Source organism: Ctenocephalides felis, unplaced genomic scaffold (assembly GCF_003426905.1).
Source record: "Ctenocephalides felis isolate EL2017-DRISC unplaced genomic scaffold, ASM342690v1 CF-g0.4_SCAFFOLD_01170, whole genome shotgun sequence".
Taxonomy (NCBI): Eukaryota; Metazoa; Arthropoda; class Insecta; order Siphonaptera; family Pulicidae; genus Ctenocephalides; species Ctenocephalides felis.
The window spans coordinates 16,406,665-16,414,122 of NW_020537324.1; the positions used below are offsets into that span (position 1 = coordinate 16,406,665).

At 26.2% G+C, this 7,458-nt stretch overlaps 1 long non-coding RNA gene across 1 annotated transcript; it reads right to left on the reverse strand.

Moving 5' to 3' along the window:
* Positions 1-5,291: 5,291 nt before the first annotated feature.
* Positions 5,292-6,133, reverse strand: LOC113368143. The gene is made up of 4 exons (XR_003366351.1): positions 6,114-6,133; positions 5,931-6,058; positions 5,627-5,861; positions 5,292-5,524 (listed from the first exon to the last, which is right to left on the reverse strand). It is a non-coding gene; the product is annotated as an uncharacterized LOC113368143 (long non-coding RNA).
* Between the last annotated feature and the right edge of the window lie 1,325 nt (positions 6,134-7,458).

Here is a 7,458-nt window from a genome sequence, read left to right on the forward strand (position 1 = left end):
AATTTTGCATTTGATTAGTATAAATTTTGAATCATTTTTGAGGTCATGATTTGTCAGAAAATTTATTAGTTCAGGATATTTGCATTAAAAAACATTTCTTGATTGTTTTATAATATAATATTATTAGAATCGGTAATATATGTGCAAATATAATAATTTAATCAATGCTCTCTATTGATGTTTTTACACTTATTCTTATAGATAATTAAAATGAAATATATGAAATACTGCATTTTACAGTATGAAATTGAAATTGAACTTGTGACGAAATTTTACATTATACAAAATTAACTGAAAATTCTTAAAAATAATATAATATTAAAAATTATTAAAAGGTATTTCTTATGAGGAGTAAAACAAATTAGGTAATGTGTTTAAAACACCTTTTATATTAAATTAGATTTAAATGATTATTGATAGATAATTAATATATAAAAGATCATAGAAATAGAGAATTTTTTTACACATACTCTATTTTATTCTGTCATAAGATCAACAATATAACACTTGTACTGAGAACGTTTATTATTAAATCTGAGTTCAATAACAATTAATAGATTATTTGTAATATATAGGAGATCTATTGTAATATCTAGGTGGTTGTTGTAATAGTTTTTTTAAATTAATATTGAGATCCACTGATTTTATTTTTACTACCAAAGTTGCAAAGAAGCTCTACCTGTTTCTGTATCAAGTTAAAATAATTCTACAAGTATTGTTCATTATTTCACAATTAATCTTTTTTATGAGCTTACAACTAGTTACCAAGGTTTTTTTCAATTAACCCCAGATGTGATTTTTTTACATTGATCAAGATAACTTTTTGAAGAATTTAGCAATCACAAGAATTGACAATATTATGCAGAAAGGTTTACATGTCTAATAAAGACAAAAATTATTTTAATATTGTTCAGGATCCTAATGAAAAACGTCTGTTGATATTTATCCTTGTTACAATAAGCCCCTTGATTCTTATATAAGTGTGTAGATCTACTTCTTCCAAATTTTAATTACTCTAATTGAACTATTCTGGACGTTAATAAAGATAGATCCAATGCATACTAATTAACAAAGTTTAAAAGTCAATTAATCTTTTTTACCATTATTGATTTCTACAATCACATAAATCGACGTGCAATATATACTCAATTACTCAATTGTCCATATCAGTTTCATAATTTGAAGCTCCTAGATTCTCCAATGTGTGTGGATCTACTTCTTCTAAATTTTAATTATTCTGGTTGGGCTATTCTAGATGTTAATAAAGTTAGATCCAATACATACCAGTTAACAAAGTTTAAAAGTCAATTATGCCTCTTTACTATTATTAATATCTACAATTACATAAATCGACATGCAATACTCAATTACCCAATTGTCCATATCAGTTTCGTAATTTAAGGAAATATCCATGAGAATGAGGTGCCTGCATAACAATATTTTTAAAAATCACACCGCGCATCACATATTTTATTTATGAATTCATTTTTATTATATGTTATTTCATGCAAGTTACTCAAACCTCTATTGTATTTGGTTTACAACAATACACTGTATATAATTTAAACACAAAGATTTGCAAAATACAATAGAATTATTAAATAAGAAAGCAATCCTCTATTGAATGGTAATTCGTATGAAAATTGTATTACCTTCCGACTGGTGCGAATTTTTATAGCAAGTGTGAGTTAATTAAGCATTTTTAATAATCGATTATGAATGAATAAAAAGATCTAATTAGAATCTATGGGTATATTCAATTTATAAAAATCAGCCTAAAATCATTATTAACCTGAGTGTATAACTTTCATAATTTCTTCTTCACTCTAAGATCTTCAATCTGTATAATTTTCAACTGATATCTTTCACAGTTATTCGATTTTTAATATAAGTTCAGTATTTTTGGCTAAAATCCGGATAAAAAAAAATGTATTTATTATTTGTGAAGAAACTGCTCGACAGATTGTCACACAAACCCAATCAACATGAATCCTTCTCAAGTTTCATCTATCGTCTTTGATATCTATGCAACGTCGACAAAAAGTCAAATTTTGGCTTAGACACTTTTTCTACGATGCCTACACACTTTTTCCTATTTTGGTGTCAAGCGATACTGAATGACTGGAAATGTCGAGAAAATTTATAATTAGCAATGAACAATAAAATTCTCATTCGAAAATGTTATTAAATAAGCTATTTTATCAGGGTAGATAAAAGGGGTAAAAATTATTCTTAGGGAGCGTCTAATAATCAAATGAGTCTTAAAAGGTAGGGTTTGATAAAAAAGATCACAAAATATCAGGTGAGGGAGGAAGGTCTAGTAAGATGCTACATTTATTTAATTAAATGTTACCCAAATTTTTAAAAAAGTTCAACATTTTTCAAAAAAATTCCAAAAATTTCACCATTATTTTGAGTTCTAAAATGTGCTTGATAAAGAGTGGAGGAGGAGGAATAATTTTAAATATAACCACGTATTAACCAAGGGGGGTAGATGTGGTCCAAAAATTCTTAAAAAAAATTACCAAAATTTCGACCAAAAATTTGATCATTATTTTAGGTTCTAAATATACAAGTGGCGAAAAGTGAGGGGGGGGGCTAATTTTAATTTACTTATCATGTTTACAAGTAGAAAATATCAAGTTGTAAGCAAATTATGCACCAAGCAACCAAATAATAATTTGAAAATTACAAGATAAGAACCTCAAACTAGAATATCTTTGAAAATAAAATGAAATAAAAATTTGTTAAGAGGCGTGGAAAAAGTAATTTTTTAATGAGTATTTTCATACTAATAAGTCTCACTTCAGCTTCAGTAAAGTAAATAAATAAAAGAGAAACTTACAATTAGAAGATTCTCAAAAGAATGCATTTTGGGTGGCCAAAAATATGAAGAATTAAAAGCGCAATTATAGTACAAAAAACATCCATAAAGATTGTGAGAAAAACAAAGAAAGACGAGGATAAAAACAATGATTCTTTAAGAATTACAACAATATCTCAACAGACTTCTGCAAAATTCTCACATTCACTAATTCCCATCCAGGTTGATTGACCAGTTTGTTTACAAAATAAAACTTACGTAAAAAATTGTAATTAATATATAAAATTGCACCAAATTCCAATGTCGTAGCAAAACATAATAAACATTCGCACCACACTTATAAATAATAATTAATTTAAATAAATGCAGGATGATATCATAATCTGCGATTTAGATTATTGTTCGACGTCATCAGGCCGCATTTTTTGGCTATTTGTAGATCAATACGGACGCAATTGGAAAACCCGGCTATAGATGGAAAAGAACACGCGAATCCTGTTTAAGTTACCAAAAAAAAACATCAACAAAACGAAACAAATTCGCAAACGGGCAAAAAATGCAAAATATTTAGATTGAGCGGTCCGGCTCTTTGACCGCTTCAGACGCCACAGAACCGGTCCACACGTATTTTCCCAAGGTTTCTCTTAAGATTCTCAAAATATTAAAAAAAAATTACCGAAATTTTGTAAAAAAGGCATGGTATAAGCTAATTAGAAACTGATTACAGTAGTTTCTAATTTAATTTTTTGACAATACAAAATTATTCTGATCAAAGTCATACTATTACATTTACCTTTTTCAGTTTAAAAAGGTAAGGTATAAACAATATTACTATATTTATGTACTATTTTCTAATAGTTAATAAAAAAGTAGATTATGTTAAAAAAAGCAATTTACAAAAGATAAATTCAATTAATAGTACTTCTATCCCTGCTGATAAATATTTCTCAAAAAAACCAATACGGTATAATCTTTCCAATTGTAAGAAATGTTTTCGTGAAATTTTTATTTCGCATGGTTAAATAATTTAGTTATTATTTTATAAAGAGTGTAAAAGTCAAATTGGAGCTTTGTGCCCCGCTCAACACTAGTACATTTACAATAGTCCACAAAATCAGTTTTTTGCGTAGAATTTTTTCTGATCAAAGTCATAGTGTTTACAGTTACCCATGTAGAAATTAATATGGTCTGAATCTACAAGCATATAAAATCTACATTGGTCAAATTTGAAACCAATATCGGCTGGTCATAAAAATTGAACATTTTTTATATTGAGGCCATATAGGTAAACCAACAATTGGTCTATATTGGTCTATATTTGGAAATTTGGAACCAATGTTGCCTACGAATTGTTGAATGTTGGTAAGGTAATATACAATTAGACAGAGAGCTGGTAAACATTTAGAATTATTAATTATTGAATTATTCTGAAACTTATAACTGATGTTGAAATATTACACAAATATTTGAAAATTTGAAGTTGAAATAATATAACGCATAAATCAATATCATTTATTTAACAATAAAACACCTGAAATGAACATTAACGTAAATTTATTAAAAATGTTTTTGTGGAAATTCATTTATTAAATATAAACAATGATACAATATATAACTGCATTAAAAATATGATTATTCATAAAACACAAAAGTGTCATGAATATTGATTATTTTTTAATGGATATTTATTAATACATATCAAGTATTTTTTTTTTATAACAATAACAAAGGCAAATTAACTTTCCTATTTACAACATCGTCACTCGATAAAATATTGTACAGCACCTGAACATATTTTATTCGTTGTTAATATATTTATTATCCATTATGAAATATTTATTTCATCATCTAGAACAGTCATTGGGAAACCTACATTACATTTGATATATATCAAGTAAATTATTTATTTATTTATTTATTTATACGCCAATCGGCTTTATACAGTTTTATAATATTGTTTGCTAATTCATAACTTGTATATTTATATCTATATACATATACACACAGATATATACACATATATATACATACGTATACACATACATACACATCTACTTACATACAGATAGACATACATATATACTCAATTTAAATCGAATAACAGCAACAAAATTAAATTAATTTAACTATTTATAACATCGTCATTCGATAAAACACTGTACATCATCTGAACATATTGTATTCATTGTTAATATAAATATTATTCATTATGAAATATTTATGAAAGCATTGAAATGAGGTTATGAAATTTATTTTATCGTCTAGAACAGTGATTGGGAAATTTTTTCAATCATAACCCCAAAATATTTTTGACCAAGTTTGCATTGTCATTTAAAACTTGTATTCCTTGTTTATTATATCTATTATTCAATATGAAATATTTATGAAAGCATTGAAATGAGGTTATGAAATTTATTTTATCGTCTAGAACAGTGATTGGGAAATTTTTTCAATCATAACCCCAAAATATTTTTGACCAAGTTTGCATTGTCATTTAAAACTTGTATTCCTTGTTTATTATATCTATTATTCAATATGAAATATTTATGAAAGCATTGAAATGAGATTGTAAAATAGGATTGACTTAACTCTTTCCTTTAGAAATGATTTAGATATGATTATCTTATCGTCTAGAACAGTGACTGGGAAACTTTTTCAATCATAACCCCAAAATATTTTTGTCCAAGTTTGTATTGTCATCTGAAACCTCGTATTCCTTGTTAATAAATTTATAATATATCATTATATATTATCAATATGAATAATTTATGAAAACGTTAAAATGAGATTGTCTACTTTTACCTTAAAAAATAATGACATCATATCATAGTCTAGAATCTTGCTATGCAAATGTACAGATTTATTGACATTCCACATTGCATTTATCATAATCAAACATTATGACTATTCTGTCAAAATTTATATCTTTCCTTTCTACAACTTATTTAGTTACAAACTTTTGATGAAAAACTTTTCGATAACATTTTACTACTAAGCAAACCAGTTTCTCTATTTTCTGCGCTTACAACAATATTACCTGAAAATAAATAAGAATATGTTTTAAATGCAGAGACATATAATTATATTATAACAAGTATTGTCTTACCTTTTATAAATATGAAAGTTCAGATATGTCTTCACTCAAAAAGATTAGGTTATGTTATATTTTATTATGTTATATTTTATTATATTTCACGTAATATGTACAACTGATTTCTCAATGTGTTTAAACTCCTGATCAATATAAAAATCCTTTGTGAGAAAAATAAAATTATCTTGCTTTTCTTACCATTTTTATTGAAAACTTGCAAATTTTGACATTTCGAATAGCTAGTTTCCGATTATTTTAGAGAGATACTAATAATAATGTAGTTAGCAGTAATTATTCTAAAAATAAATAGCTATTAGTTACAATGCATAAACGCATAATTAAGTATTATACTCACCAATAGTAAAAAGAATTCGTCTATTAAAACTAAGGTTATGTTAGATATACATAACTTATTACTTAATCTATCCATCCCAAATCAAATCAGATGACGTAAAATTAAGTTGAACTTTCAAACCTTTGTATTTTAATCCAAAGTAACAACAAAGAAATGAAATATTGTATATTTTTCAGAGACAATGCTTACTAAACAATTGTTAACTAAACTTGTTTGTGGTATATATTTCGCGCCAATGCACATTACACACATTAGAAACAATGAACACTATAACACTATTACACATTACACATAATTGAAAATATTATTTGATTATTTCCAGCAAAACTAGTATCTTAAAACATACTATAATTAAGAATTTTGCATTAAGGACGCCGTGATTTTGACACGCACGGCGTTACTTGTGGGCTTGTGGCATCATGAGTCATGCTCATGCATAGCAGTCTAGAAAGTTCTAGAATCCTATACCTGCAATACAGATAGTGAGTTGCTACAATACCATTATATATCTTGGTGGTGTAATGGTTAACATCACAGCGTTTTAATTTTGATTTTGGGGTTCAAATCCCAGTCCCTTTATTATTATTTTTTATTTTATAATTGCATGAGTAAATACAATTAAAGTTTTCAATTAGTTTTATATATATCGGACAGTATTTAAAACAAATTACCCTGTAACATTTATAACTTTTTTATAATGAAAGGAAAACTGAATTTTTATACTATTCTCAACATTTGAGATTTTCATAAGAAACCGTATAAAGTATTATACATCGTTAGAATCGTCTCAAAATTCTTAGTTTTTCTTCCACATATCAGAACTTGGTATTTTAAACGGTTTGGCCTATAGGCGAGTTGCAGTGCCAAAATTTTAAAAAATTGGAAAATTTCAAGAAAAATATATGAATACACATGTCGAATTATATATCATTTTATTCGTAATTTTATTCTGCATTTTTCGGCTGAATAAACCTTTTAAGTATCCTTTACCGTTTAGATTGTAGCATAGGATATATGTGAAATATAGATCTTTGATCTCATTCCACTTCGACAAAATATTTATTAGCAAATCAGATTTTTTCACAAAACAAACTTCTTTTTCGAGAAGTTAAAAAATAATAATAACATATTTAATAGTGAATTATAAAAATGTTGCATCAATATTTTAAATTGAGTACAATATTTACT